Raw genomic sequence first — 15669 nt, 5'->3', positions numbered from 1 at the left:
CCATGCACGAAGAACTCAACAACTTCGAGCGCAACAAAGTTTGGAGATTGGTGCCAAGGCCAACGGGGAACCACAATGTCATTGGAACCAAGTGGATATTCAAGAACAAGCAAGATGCCCATGGGATTATCATTCGCAACAAGGCTCGTTTGGTAGCACAAGGCTACTCCCAAGTCGAGGGTATCGACTACGGTGAAACCTTTGCTCCCGTTGCTCGTCTTGAATCCATTCGCATGTTGATTGCATATGCTTCTCATCATAATTTTAAGCTATAACAAATGGATGTGAAGAGTGCTTTTCTTAATGGTCTCATTAATGAATTGGTTTACGTCAAGCAACCCCCCGGGTTCGAGGATCCCTACTTTCCTGATCATGTGTATTAACTCGATAAGGCACTCTATGGCCTTAAACAAGCCCCACGTGCGTGGTATGACCACCTTACCGAGTTGTTACAAGACCGTGGTTTTGAAGTTGGGCTAATCGACCCCACTCTTTTTACTAAGAAGGTCAAAGGGGAGTTGTTTGTGTGCCAATTATATGTTGATGATATTATCTTTGGTTCTCCTAACAAAGCTTTCAATGAGGAATTTTCCGCTCTCATGACCTCAAAGTTCGAGATGTCCTTCATGGAAGAGTTGAAGTTCTTTCTAGGGTTCGAAGTGAAGCAAAGAAGAGAAGGAACCTTCATCAATCAATCCAAATACACTCAAGACATGCTCAAGAGATTCAAGCTAAGTGACGTCAAGCCGGCTTCCACTCCAATGCCCACCAAGTGCCAACTTGACTTAGATCCCAATGGTAAAGTGGTGGATCAAAAGGTATATCTTTCCATGATTGGATCCTTGCTTTACCTTTGTGCATCTAGACCGGACATCATGTTGAGTGTGGGAATTTGTGCATGGTTTCAAGCCGCACCTAAGGAAAGTCACTATGTGGCGGTCAAACGAATCTTTCGATATTTGGCTCATACCCCAAACTTTGGCCTATGGTACCCTAGAGGATCAAACTTCAAGCTTGTAGGGTACTCGGATTCCGATTGGGCGGGAGACAAAGTGGATAGGAAGTCCACTTCCGGAGGGTGCCAATTCCTTGGTTGCTCTTTGGTAAGTTGGTCTTCCAAAAAGCAAAGTTGTGTGTCTCTCTCGTCCACTGAGGCGGAGTATGTTGCCGCCGGTAGTTGTTGTGCTCAACTCCTATGGATGAGGCAAACTTTAAAGGATTATGGTGTCACTTGTGACAAAGTGCCTCTTTGGTGTGACAATGAAAGTGCCATCAAGATCTCTCTCAATCCGGTGCAACATTTCAAGACGAAGCATATTGAGATCCGGTATCACTTCATCCGGGATCACATTAGACGAGGAGAGATCGAGCTCAACTATGTCAACACTCATGACAACCTTGCAGATATTTTCACGAAGCCCTTGGATGAAGCAAGATTTCGCGAGTTAAGGCATGAGCTAAATATCATTGATTCGAGCAATGTGGCTTGAACCCTTGCACACCCTACCACGCTCAATTTGTTGTCTAGTTTAGGTGTAGGCATGGACATAGGGGGAGTGTTGTTCTCTCAATGAACTCTCCCTCCCCCCATTATGCATAAATTGATTGTATCTTTCACATTAGCCATATTTGATGATACTTGTGCTTCAAAGACGAGTTTTGGTCATGGACCCAAGGATAATTCTTCGCGGTGCCATACCAATTGACTCAAACATAGGTGGCCTCGGCCACCGTCCTCTCTTCGGGAGGTTGGAGTTAGCCTTGTTGTTCTCGTGTTGTTTTCTCTCTTTCTCTCTTTGCTCTTTGTGTTAGGTTCTCCTAGGGTGTTGTTTCTCTCCTGTTTTGTGCCCCTTCTTCCTCCCTTCGAATTGCACTCATTTGATCTTGGCTTGGGCTTAAGTGGTCGGACGGTACAACCGGTACCACGAGTGGTTCTACCGCTGGTACCGGGTTGTGCCGTCCCAAGGGTCTCCGTTCGGTGCTTGGGCGGTTCCACCGCACAAACCCATGGTAACCCATGTTCGGTACTACCGGTTGATGCCGTGCGGTACTACCACTGCCTCCCAGGCACCGGAAGTACTGCCTCCATCCACCGGTCTGTACCAGACGAGCGGTACAACCGCTCCCCTAAGCGGTTCTACCGGGGCGTGTGTACGGGCCTATATATACTCGACGGGGCTAAAGGGTTGTCTTTTTCCCTTCATTCTCGTTCCTCTTTTTCTTGCCCTAGCCGCCGGCCATCTCTACCCCTGCCCCGGAGTGCGTCTCGTGCTTCGGATCCTTGGCTCTCCGTGGAGGCCTCCCGATCTCTTCCCATGGATGGTGGTAATGCCTCGTGTTCTTTGCCTCTAGATTTTTTTAGGGGTTCTTCCTTGTCTAGGGCTTTACTTTTCTTTCCGCGTTTAGTGTTCGATCTATGGCTTAGAAGAGTTCTTTGTTAGCCTCCTGTCTTGTTTGCAGCACTTAGAATTCAGAATATTACTTGTGTGATTCGTATGCCTCGGTTAGATCTATCTTCCCTGATAGTGCCACTGTCAGCGGTTCTACCGCCCCTACGGGCGGTACAACCGCTGGAGCGGTACTACCGGCGGAAGATCCGGTACAACCGGAGTATATCAACCACTAAGCACTATTCTATCTTCTCTGTTGTTGCAACCTGTTCCTTTTCTGCTAGTGGGTGTAATCCTCTCATCCTTGTTGGGTTTTTTTGTGTGTTCTTTTCGTGTGTGTGTTCAGGTGGCTCTAGTTCTCGCTCTTCTCCTCGCAAGACTAAGAAGAGGGCACGGAGGACCTTGCTCCCGGTTGTGTCTGATGATGAAGAAGAAGTTGTGATTCCCACCAAGCCCACTCGCCGTGAAAAGTCTGCAGCTGCTAAGCAACGTGTGGTTATGCCGTTGCATCGTTGGAAAGCCAAGGATTGGGAAGCCTTCCGCTCAAAGAATCCGTATGAGGTTCCCATTGCTCCCCGTTGGACCACTGTTCAGTTCCGGAATGATATGCAAGTGCGGATTGTTCATGAACTCTTTGAGCACAACAAGAATAGATATGCCAAGCAGTGGACAATTGATTTTGATCATTGGAGAAACAACATGGAGTATTTTGGTGAGGCGCTAGCTCTCAGCGAGGAGTTTGATCTTGTCAAGATCATGTCAGTCAACTGTGACTTTGATGTTCAACTCATCCATCAGTTCTATGCCACGGTTCATTTTGGGGAAGATGATGCACGCACTCTCACCTTCATGTGTCGCGATGAATTGTTTCACGTTCCCTGGAGGGCTTTCTGCAATGCTATTGGGTACGAGGATACCGGTCTGGAAGGAAGGGGTGGCATTCGCCCTCATGATTTTCCTGAGTCCATGCCTAAGGAGAAGCTTGCCCCTCTGTACATTCGGGGCCGTGGGATTATTGGAGAATCCAAGGATTTGGAGAAGGTCTATGACATCATGCACCGAGTGTTCCGCAATGTGCTCTTGCCCAAGGTGGGCAATCAAGATGAGATTCATGGATATCTGGTTGATTTGATGGTTGCTATGAAGACCATGGTGGGGACAGGGGCAACGTTTGATGTGTCAAATTGGTTGTGGCATGAGATGTACAACATGGTCATCTACCGTAAAGTCCCAATCTACGCTCCGTTTGTCATGTGCTTTCTGAACTCTGTGTGGGCTGTTCGTCATCCTGGAGAGCTCCTCACTTCTCCAGACAACCTCACTGTTCATGAGGTCAAGCTCCTTAAGAAGAAGAAGAAGCATGCCGAGCCTCGCTTCCTTGAACATGCTCCTGAGAATGTCTATGCTACTTCTGACGATGAGGACTTTGAGCTGGAGCCAGGGGCCCAGCCTTCGTGGGTGGCCAAACTTACTGCCAAGGTGAAGAAGACCTTTTGTCTCCAGGCTGACATCTAGAAGAAGATGTATGAGGCACATGTCAATGAGAATCTTGCACGGCGTCGCCAAATTGCAATGATGAAGCACCTCAACATGCAGGTTCAGAGTGGCTCTGAGAAGAGCATCACCCCAGAGGAGCGTTGGATCTCTACCCATAGCACCTGGAATGATGATGAAGCCCCTCCCCAGCCATCATCCTCGTTTGCAGCACCTGACAATGCCATGGAAGAATCTGATCACGACGACGATGACGACTCTGATGATGAAGATCCAGATGCAACCGAGGAGTCAGAGGAGGACACCTGAGCTTTGGGTCGCTAGCTTCGCTCTTTTCCTTTTTGGTGTCTTGATGCCAAAGGGGGAGAGGGTTCTATAGATCTCGGGGATTTGCTTGGTTTTTTCTCGTGTTTTGTGTTTGGTTGTGGACCTGTTTCGTTCTGTGCTGTGTGTGAGACTTGTTCTCCGTTTACCTTTCCGTTCGTAGGTCATTATCGTTATTATTGCCTCTAAGTATTTTATTGTCTATCCTTTTGAGCTCAGAGTGATGAGTCTATAAAATCTAGGGGGAGTCTAGTCCTGAAAGTGTGCCCATGCTTTCTATCAGCTAGTACTTGTTGGGGCACACATTTAGGGGGAGTTCCGTCTAGATTTCATTGACTTATCTCTTGCAAATCGTGTTGTTGTCATTATCCACCAAAAAGGGGGAGATTGAAAGGGCATTTCCCTACTTTATGTTTTGGATGATGATGACAACCCGTTGTGGTCTAATCGTGTGCTATATGTTTCAGGTTCTCGATACTTAGGCTTACATCGGATTGCTATTGCCTCTCGAAGGAAAAGATCGAAGACGTGTCCTCTACGCTTTTATTTTATTTGGTCGTAGAGTACCCGTACTATCAAGAGGGAATCCTCATTAGGAAGCTCTGGGGGAATCAGTTCACGTACACTTTTCTCACCCTCTCTTTGCCTTCCTCAGGTGTGTGTGTGGGACAGAGAGTTTTCCTTGCCTCTTCCCCTCTTTTCTGCTCACTGTGTCTGTCCAGCGGTTGTACCGCTTTCTGGAGCGGTTGTACCGCTGGGTCTTGTCGCTCACCAGCTTTGCTCGAGCGGTTGTACCGCTGCCTCCGGGCGGTGGTACCGCCACCATGCTCTGCAACAGCTGGGGCGGTGGTTCCGTCCATGCACCGCTCAAGTACCGCTCTCGCTTCTGGTTTGATGCGGTTCTTGGACGGTAGTGGCCCGGTTGGTCCGGCCGTTCCACGATGACCGGTACCACCGGTGGTCCGAGCGGTTCTTCCGCTCAGTACTTAGCTGCCCAAGAGCTCAAGGCCATGCGGTTGTTCCGGCCAGGCACCGCCCAAGTACCGGTCAAGCTCCTGTTTTGATGCGGTGGTTGTGCAGTAGCCAGGCGGTTAGTCCGATTATTTTTCTTAGTCGGTACTACCGCCCGCCTGTCCGGTTGTATCGCTTGGTAGGGTTCTGCAATTACACCATGAGTCCCGGTTGTACCGGGACGAGGACCGGTTGTACCGCTGCAGTGCAAAAAATGCAGTAACAGTTGGAAATGTGGGGTGACTATTTAAGGGGGCTTCTCCCACCTACCACTCCCACCTTTGACCTCTCTCACTCCACCATTAATGCCCTTCAAGCTCTCTTGCCCGATCTCTCTCTAGCCACTCAAACTTGTTGATTTGCTAGGGATTGAAGGAGGACACCTAGATCTACACTTCCACCAAAGGATATTTGCTTCCCCATACTTTCTTGTGTGGATTTTGTTACTCTTGGGTGTTTGAGCACCCTAGACGGTTGAGGTCACCTCGGAGCCATATTCCATTGTGGTGAAGCTTCGTGGTTTTTATTGGGAGCCTCCAATTAAGTTGTGGAGAGAGCCCCAACCTTGTTTGTAAAGGTTCGGTCGCCGCCTTCAAGGGCACCAATAGTGGAATCACGACATCTCGCATTGTGTGAGGGTGTGAGGAGAATACGGTGGCCTTAGTGGCTTCTTGGGGAGCATTGTGCCTCCACACCGCTCCAACGGAGACGTACTTCCTCTCAAAGGGAAGGAACTTCGGCAACACATCCTCGTCTTCACCGTCTCCACTCTTGGTTATCTCGTGCCTTTATTTGAGCAAGCTTACTTGTTTCATATCTCTTGCTTGCTTGTGTACCTATCCTCGTTGCATCATATAGGTTGCTCACCTAGTTGCATATCTAGACAACCTACTTTGATGCAAAGTTTAAATTGTTAAAGAAAAGCTAAAAATTGTTAGTTGCCTATTCACCCCCCCTCTAGTCAACCATATCGATCCTTTCAACTACCAGTTCTGAAAAAAGGCCAGTTTAGACGATTTAAACACATTTATGACATGCGGGGCCCACCCGTCAGAGCTGATGTGGCGGCAAAGTCAACTCCGTTTATTTTGACCGTTACGTTGACTGTTATTACAAGTGGGGCCCACCTGTCAGCATCACTCTTCTTCTTCCTCCTCCTCTCTCTCTTTGCCATTTCCTCGAACACTTGTTGTGCACCAGGGCTTGAGCTTCGAACACCTCCATGACGACACCCCGGCGCAGCACCTCCCTGGCGTTGGTTGGGGACTGGAACGGCGGCGCAACCACGGCGGCTGGAACTATGGAAGCGGCCGCCGAAGCTGACAGAATTTCCTCCGAGGCCCTTGGCGCCACCACCGGACGCAGCTCCTCGACGACGGCCTCCTTGAGGATCTTGTGCTCGAGCAACTCGGTGCGCAGGCAAGACTCACGGTCCTGCAGCTCCTCGACGAGGCGCGCAAGCTTGGCGGCGCCCGGCGTCGTGGCCGCGCGCGCCGGCTACACCTGCACAGAGTACGGGAGGTGGGCGACGAGGAGCCCCAGGAGCTCATGTGGAAGCTCGGACCAAGGCAGAGCCTCCTCCAGCTCCTCGACAAGGCGCACGAGTTCGGCGGCGTCCGGCACCGTGGCCGTGCGGGCCGGCTGCACTTGCACGGAGGAGCAGGAGGCGGGCGACGAAGCACCCCAGGAGCTCATGTGGGAGCTCGAACCAAGGCGAGTATTAGCTAGGTTGGTTCGTGCATGCCGGTGGCGGTTGTCGCCGGCAGAGGTGACCTCGTCGGAGTGACGCGAGGGGGAGAGGTGGTCGCCGGAGTGGTTGGGCAGCTCGGGCTCTCCCTTTCCAGACAGGATCGAGGCATGAGGAGAGGTGAGCGCCGGCAGCGGAGGATGGCGGAGGTAGCTCGCGGGTGCACACAAGGTGTTTGAGGGAATGGCAAAGAGAGAAAGGAGGAGAAGGAAGAAGAAGAGTGATGCTGACAGGTGGACCCCACTTGTAATAACGGTCAATGTAACGGTCAAAGTAAACAGAATTGACTTTGCCACCACGTCAGCCCTGATGGGTGGGTCCCGCATGTCATAAACGTGTCTAAATCGTCTAAGCGGATCATTTTCCAAAAGTGATAGTTTTTAGTCACAAAATTAAAAAAAAATAGTAGTTATCGATCATTTTTTTTTAAATGGTAGTTTTGTGGGACGGTAACTCCTAATATGGCATTTTTTTTTTGTCAAATACCACATTATGTTCTGTGGGACGGAGGAGCAGAAGAGAGAACGAATATTCCTCCTGAACTGGGGGCAGGGATGGAATCAAGTTCGTAGAGTGCTCTGGGGTGCGTGCAATAGGGGTAGCGATAGACATTGGTTGGAGCGAGGCAAGGATTCCTTTTAGCAGGATTTTCTTGGAGAAAAAAAACTGGAAAAGAGGACATGGATTAAGGATACCGTCAAACATCGCCCTCAACATCTGTTGATTGCGGGCCACTCTCGCTTAATGGCGAGGTTATCTAGTGCTGATGCTTCTACAGGTGTACAGTACGTGTTTGAGTGGCAACTGGGGCCCATTAACCAATGATGCAGCCCTAATAATACAGCTGGAAAATTCAAGCAACCAAACGTTTTAACCAAAGAACGATCCAGGAAAATATGATCTGACTGAGGGTGAAACAGAGCACCAGGCCATAGTACACACAAAATAGCATTCACAGTCAGCAACACGACATATGACTTCTGTTGCTCCATTTGAAGTTTCTGAGTGCAGGAGTAAGCATGGACTATTTACGTTTTACATTCAGTTCAACAGGTAAGAATTTTTTTTTTTTTTTGCAATTCGTTCATCAGGTAAGACAGCCTTCTAGAAAAGATCTGCGACGACGGGTACGTCTAGTGTGTGTATACAAGACAAGAGGAGATTGCGCTGCAACCACCAGATTAAAATACGAGGGAATCTGGCTGGGTGGTAGCTAATGACATTGTTGTCCGTCTGCTAACAAAAACAAGGTTGTTTATTGCAACTTGACTCTGTTGATCTGCCTCGTCTGGTGGCTGGTGGGGGGACGCGAGACACCTCGACGCAGACGGCTTTAATTCGGTGGGGCCCGCCTCGGGCGGAGGATTAATGGCGATAAGCAGATGCGCCAATGCCCGACTGGCCATGTGAGTGAGTGGGCCAACAGTAACGGCCCCATTCGTAACGGCCTTTCGGGGAGCCCTGCGGCCGTCCCGCGCGGACCCTTTCCGGGCGCCCAAAGCACGGCCGGGCGCCACCACCAATCGCGGGCCGGCACGTCGGTGTCCGTGACGGGTCTGAGCCAATAGGGCGAGCCCACGCGTCCGCGACGGTGGCCGCGTGTGACGGGCCGTCTTGTCCCGTCCCGGCCGTCCCCGTCGCGGCGATTTAACGGTGACGGCGAGGCGTTTGATACGAGCGGGCAATTATATAAGCCGTGCCGTACGTACGTGGCCGGTGCGCCTGTCCCGGCCGGTTTTGCTTTTGTGAGTCGTACGGCAGCGTGGTGCGGCTGGAGCGCTAGGCAAGGGTAGTGTGGTGGACTGATCGTGGCCTGAAAAGGCGGTGCGGTGGACGGGCGAGCGCATATTCTTGCGTGAAGTATATGGATGTGCACGTATCTTCTCAGACATGTGAGGGTGCTTTCGTTCTTTACGCCACCGACGCGGTCGCATAGCTTTGAGAGGACAGTAGTGGCAAATGTGTAAAAGTAGTAAAACTAACGATCGCGGCTTATTACGCTCGGCGGAGGAGCAGTAGCCTTGTTGTAATATTCATCGATGATCAGCTTATTAAAAATTACCAATTAGGAGTATAACCGTCGTTGTTAAGAAGAGGACAATGTTTGGTCCCTGGCTGGGCACCTTCTGTGTATCCTGTCCTCCAAGCAACCAGATAGCTGTCTCCAAGCTGTGGTTCAAGCTTATCCGCCAACCAAATGCATTTTAGTTGCCTCACAAAGGGTCGCAATCGAGTACCGCACACCAGAACCATCGATTTGCTTAGACTGACGTAAGGCATGACGCACGCACTTTAAGTTTTAGACAGCTAGTGACGGTTAACCTAACTCATGCTAGCGCTACATGCATCTGTGACAAGCAGCGCTAAATGTCCGCGGACACTTCGGATGTGTTCACCGGCTGAGTTGGCGGTGTTCACATATCGTGCGAATTCTCTCAAACTCCCCCTATTTGCTATCAATTTATGAGATTTTGAACTCCTTCTATGTGTACAAACATTGAATGACATGTTTTGGTGATCCGCATTAGAGACTAGCCACAATGGGTAATAACATAAAGTAGTAACATGAGCATGTTACTACTCTATGTTACTACATCTATAATGGGGAGTAACATATGTGTGATAACATGCAACACTTTATTTATTAGGCTATAGACTCATCTTGCCTTGATATGTGTGATATTACTCATACTAGTAGTAAATAGCTATGTTATCACACGGCTCTTTATCTTTATTTATTGCTTGCCACATCATCTATTTTATCTAGATATGTGTGATGTTACTACCTATATTACTTTCATTGTGGGTAGTCTTAGTTCAGCTCATGGAAGCGTGTATCAAGAAACAAAAACACATGCACATGCACAACTTTCAAACACTAGTAAGCATGCACATGAAATTCATGTGCATCAACAAGATAAGACATCGTTTCTAAAAAAAAAGACGAGACTTCATCTTTGCCTGGCTTGGGAAAGATACATAGACTTGGTGAATGGTGATGCCTCCCCCTATCCTGATGAAGCATGAAAATGTACCCAAAGAAATAGCTGCAAGCGGCGTGAGCTGCTCGACCTGTTTGTTGGAACCAACTGCTTTTTCCTTTTCTTTTCTGATGTTGATTTACAAATATGATTTAGGTACCTGTGTTGTGAGTTTGAGTTTTGTGTTGGACAAGTATAGTACATCATAAGCAAGTTGTAATAAAATGGATATACTTCATAGCTAACTGCCACCTGAGTTTTCTAAGATTTTTCTTGTACACAGGGTTTACATGATGTTGCCAATTAAATATAATGACAATCATCTAGTTGATGTATAAAAGCAAAATTCAAAACAATTTGGTGAAGCCTATTGGGTGTTAACCAATAAAAGACAAGATGAATTTCCATGTATGCCAACATCAGCTAGACATCCGCTTATTTCAGTTGAGATTACAAGGGATGACCTTTACAATCGTGTCTCCACTCTCCACTTGAGAACAGTAGTTTCTAAGGAAAAAAGTATAACAAACAAACATATATTCAGCTAAGAAGCAATGCATTAGAAGTGAGTCATTTGATAGCAACATGTAGTGCATATACTTGAAAATGCATGTTGACATACCATTGAAAGGAACAAATCAATTTTATGGTTTAAACATATATTTAAAGTACAGGCATGTATTACCGTTCTATCCTGACACCGGAGCTTCTTGGGCACGAGCTCGTCTGGAGACTTCCAAGATGACAGATGGCTACACAGTTTGGTTGGCCCCAAATATGGGTACAACAGCGAAGGTGGCGTCGATAATGGATACTCTTGTCCGTATAACCTATGCAGATATTTTCAGTCAGAATATTTCTTCAAGCTGGTACAACCTACAGATACTTTAAATGCATTTCACCGTTAGCAATACTGCCACTCTAGGTATTTATTATTCAAACGGGGAACACTCCCCTGGTCCAAAAAGAGAAATAGATGCATCTAGATTATTATTTTTCATCTGCATTTAAATAAGGGAAATAACTACATGCTAAACATGCCAGGGAAACTATAAATGTTTCCAGCAGCTTCTAATATATGAGAAATACAAGGAGAAGCAAGAGCATCAACATTGATCTGAGACCTTATAACAAGCATGAAATATACACTTAGTACATAATTCACCATGTGCTTATCACGATGGCAATAAAAGGTTAATGACAGTAAAAATGGAAGTTGACCTCTCTCTGGATCATCAAATAAAGATAAAACGTTTGCCCATCGGTGTACATAAAATCAACTCATTATTTCTAGAAACATTAATTCAAGATATATGTCAAATGTGCACTTCTACTTATTCAATTTGGAAACATCACATACCTAATAGAGTTTGACTTACTTCAAACAGAACAGTCACATGCATGGTAATAGCACTCAATTTGTATAATGCCATTTGACCTTACGATTATGAAACCCACCAAATATCTTCTAGATGTGAGGTATAACAGTAGAAAACCCAGAATGACTCGAACTACAGGCCATCCAAACAGCAACATCAATCAGTTGGTTGCACCGATCGAAGATCTTGATGATGTCCTCGTATGACCACAGCCTCCCTGTAGTAGAGCATGAGCTTGTGTTGCAGGCATATAGCAAGGGAGCACGGGCTATTAAATCCTATAGGTCATTCACCCATCTCTTCCCATATCCCATCAGAACGCTAGGCACTATGAGAAAAATGAGAAAATAAAATTATGTACTTCAGAGGAAACTAAGAAAAAACATCATAAATCATTTGAAAAAACATTTCATACGACTTGTAAGCAGGAGCATCAACATTTGGACCTGTAGCTTATATTTAACAACTAACACATCGTAAATTTACTACGCCCGTTCGCCTCCTTGTGCCTACTTCTTCTGCATCTCCAGGCTACCAAATTTGATGTAGAAAATCAACTGCAAAGTTCCTGCAAAGTTCCAACTCCCTTATTCAAAATCTATTTGGCCAGAATCTATCTAGCTCCTAGGCATGGTTTCTTTTGATAAATATTTGTCACTTTTAACCTTTTACATATGTATACATGGTATATCATTGGACATAGTATAATGATATTCACCAAAGATATGTGTTAATGTTCTTAATTCTCTTCCTTCTAACTGGCATAATGTGAGAAAATGTGCATGGTTCAGAAAAGTGATTCTTCCTGGGAAACTTCTTACTCCATATCTAAAACCAACATCAGTGTTCCAATACACTGAGTATCATTTCTTACTTATATCATTCTGTGATGTAAGCTTTGCAATTACTATATGTCAGTACAATCTTCGTTTTGAACCATGTCCAGAAAAAATCCAACGCCTTGGATAGCTTAAACTTGAGTAAATCATTCACACTGTATGGGGTGCCTTGTATCTCTGGCTGGACGTTTAATTAATCCGAGGTCCTTTCACAAAACAAAAAGGAGAGAGCAGCCATCGCCCATCGGTATTGAACACGGTAAGAGTTATATATACAGTAATTGTCATTGCAACATGGACAAAGCTGAATATTACTATGAAATTGTATGGCGCTGTCGAACACATACCAGTGCAACGTGTCGAGGCGGCATGTCGAGCACACCACGTGCATGAAGCATGAAGGGGCCGCAGATCGACGACGGAGGAAGGTATTGATTCGGACCGGATTGCGGCGCTGGAGCGGGGGAGAGCGCCCGGGCACGGAGACGGATGGGTCTGCCGTGACATGGTTGTGGAGACACAACTCAAGACAGCGTTTCTTGTGCCCAGCGTCGTCGCGTTACCGCACAAGATTCTTTGATTCTTTTGTACTAAACAGCATTTCTACAGAGTCCAAACACCACCACTGAATTCTTTCCTGCATATACAGCAGATACACAAACATATTACATTCCTTTTTCAGTTTCTTTTCTTCTCTCGTTTTCTTTCTTTGGACTAACAAATTCTTTCCAAGAACGCCAACATTCCCCTTGTTTTTACTTCCACATTCATCTATCCATCCATTCATACACTACACCTCACTGAAGCTCAAGCTATACCCACATATCAGAGAGATTAGAGAGTGAGTGTAATCAGCAAAGTACAGGAGGAAGAAGAGCAGAGTTCAAAGGAGGAGTTACGTTGCACTGCCGCATCCGCTGGTGACGCCTGTCTTAGGGATGTTGGCAAGCTGCTCCTTGTCGTCTAGGCATCAGATGAGCATGGCGCAACGACTACCATGCAGCTTCTCCAAGCGGGGCGGCCGCCGTGACTCGACAGTCCCCAGCGCCGCCCCCCCGCATGCCGGGCAGCGACGACCGGTGAGGCAACGGCACCTGCTCCTTCTGGGCGCACCCAGCACCGCCGGTCACCCAGGTCGTGTCCTGGGGTGCCAAGCCGGAGCCCTCCGCCGTCGGCGACGGCGGCGGCAGGGCAGGGCCGTCAAGCGCTGTCGGCATCAATCCTCGTCGCCAGCACCGTCGGCATCTGCCTCCCATCGCACACAACAGGGCCACCTCCCTCGTCCACGTCCTCGCCGACGCCTACGCAGCGCTCGCCGACTGCACCGTCCCTCGAGGGACCTCCCCTTCATGGGGCTCGTTTGCCTCGGCTGCGGCGAAGGGCGCGGTTGCGGGAGGCGAACGGCACGGGAGGAGGCGGAGGAGGTCGTGCAGGCGGTTTTCTTTTTTCTTTTACCGTGGGGTAGATTAGCGATCGATCGATCGTGGCTTAATGCGTGGTTGGTAGCGTTAAACACAGAAGGATTAAGAGCCATTAGATTTTAATGATGGATGGATGTGATTTTTTGAATCTGCCTCTCTTTTCCTTTTTATAGTGGTAGTAGATGATTTTTTTTCCACAAAGTTTTCTTTGAGTGTTGGTTTTCGTGCTATGTTCTCCCTTCTTCTGTACTCAACGCTTGATTAATTAATTATTACACGGCGTGGCGCCTATACGTGTGGCATTCGCGAAGCCTCAAAGTTTCAACGTATCACTTTGACTGGTAGCTCAGCTGATCTCAGACGTGACGCCGCAATAGTCTCCCGCCCCGCTGGCCTGGCGACGACTGGCGTGACGCTCTCCATCACATGCCCGATTCGCCGGTGCGAGTGCAACACCTGCAAACGCCGGTCGCTGTCCCGCAACATGGCGCACATGGCGCTCCTCTAGCGAGAATCCATTGGGAATTTTGGCATCACAAATTCAAACTCCACGGATTGACTGGTACGGCACGCATAGCGAAAAGATCGCGTCCCGATCAGTCGCTGTTGCTACGGTTTCACAGAGACGCATACTGGTAACCTTTGAAATCATATGCCCGTGAATCAAAGCATCTCCGTACGTGCTCCACGACTTACGGCAGTAGTATGTATTTGACAGTTAGTTTGGAGAGTAGAAGAAGCATCGATCGGTTAGTTTGCGTGCATGTATTTTGATAATTTTCATTACGGCCAGACAAAGGCGTTTCTGACGATGAACACTTCCCAGTCGTGCCTCCCATGCATCTCAACAGAGCTCGTAAGAATGCTGGTGCATGTGCAATCATTTCGTCGAAGGGTTACGTTTTCCACACGAAGATGGAAGTTTCTTCGGTGGAACCATCGACGAATGTTCCTAGTACGTGTTTCTTCCTTCGATCGGAGTAGTGGTACGTGTCGGTTTATCTCCCTCATACATGGAGTGATGGAGAGTACCTCCCGCGGTTGGCCTTCCGCGTCGCCGAAGCGACTGCCCGCGCAGAGCCGATCTTGCACGCAACGCAAGCGCGGTTGTTTTTACGTGCGGGCGGGCGTCGACGCTCGGCCGTACGTCTCAACGTCCGGTCAAAGCCGCGCGGCGTGTCGACGGCCGAACATCGTCGCATAATCGCCGCATGCATCCAGCGCCCGTGACGTGTGGACGGCGACTCCTCGCGTTCGTTCACCCTTCTCTGTTCCGTCCGCAACTCGTACGCGCGAGCGGCGGGCGACCGGTTGGCGGCCAGTGCGCGCGCGGGGACGAGTCCGCGCCGTTTGTTTGCTCGCCATCACCCTCTGTCTAATTTTGAGGCTACAATTGGTTTCTCCTGCAATCAGGGGAAAACCAAGCTGAGATGGGCAAAAAGTTGTAGTTCACACGTAGTGGAACATGCTATCGTCTCCTGTTATATGCCCCCTTCACAACAGGTTGCACAGTACACTCCTGCAACCTCCCTTGCTAGAATTTATCATGGCAACTCCAACCAGTGTCATGAAAATCGGCACACCAAATACCCATGGACACCATGATTGGGACGGAGATCATCCAACCGCAACATCAAATCTAGACCGTGTGCTATGACGGACTTAAAAAAAAAGGCAGATTGGGCCAGCAGTCGCGCATGGATTCTGGAGTGACATGGTCCAACTAACAGTGGGCCAAATGGCCGTCCGGGAGCTCGTGCGCCCGTTTATTCAATACATGCAAACCTGGCGCACACTCCCACCTCCACTTGGGCCGGCCCATCTTACATTTCTTTCGTTTTTGTGAAATGCTTCAAAAAAGGGCACCCATGGAGATTTGAACTCTACACCACTAGGTTGTGTGCCAACTCGGGTAACAAACCAGACAACTTTCCGGTTTTGCTAACTCTTTTATACTTCTTCCGTACTGTGTTCCAAATAACCATTGCTAACCTGTTTTTTTTTAGTTTTTGTTTTGGTCAGTTTTCTTCTGTTTTTTTAAATTCATGAACTTTTTTCAAAATTGACAACTTTTCCAAATTTT

The sequence above is a fragment of the Triticum urartu genome, chromosome 6A (assembly GCF_056163025.1).
Source record: "Triticum urartu cultivar PI428250 chromosome 6A, HENAU_Tu73, whole genome shotgun sequence".
Lineage (NCBI taxonomy): Eukaryota > Viridiplantae > Streptophyta > Magnoliopsida > Poales > Poaceae > Triticum > Triticum urartu.
This window is presented reverse-complemented; position numbering follows the sequence as displayed.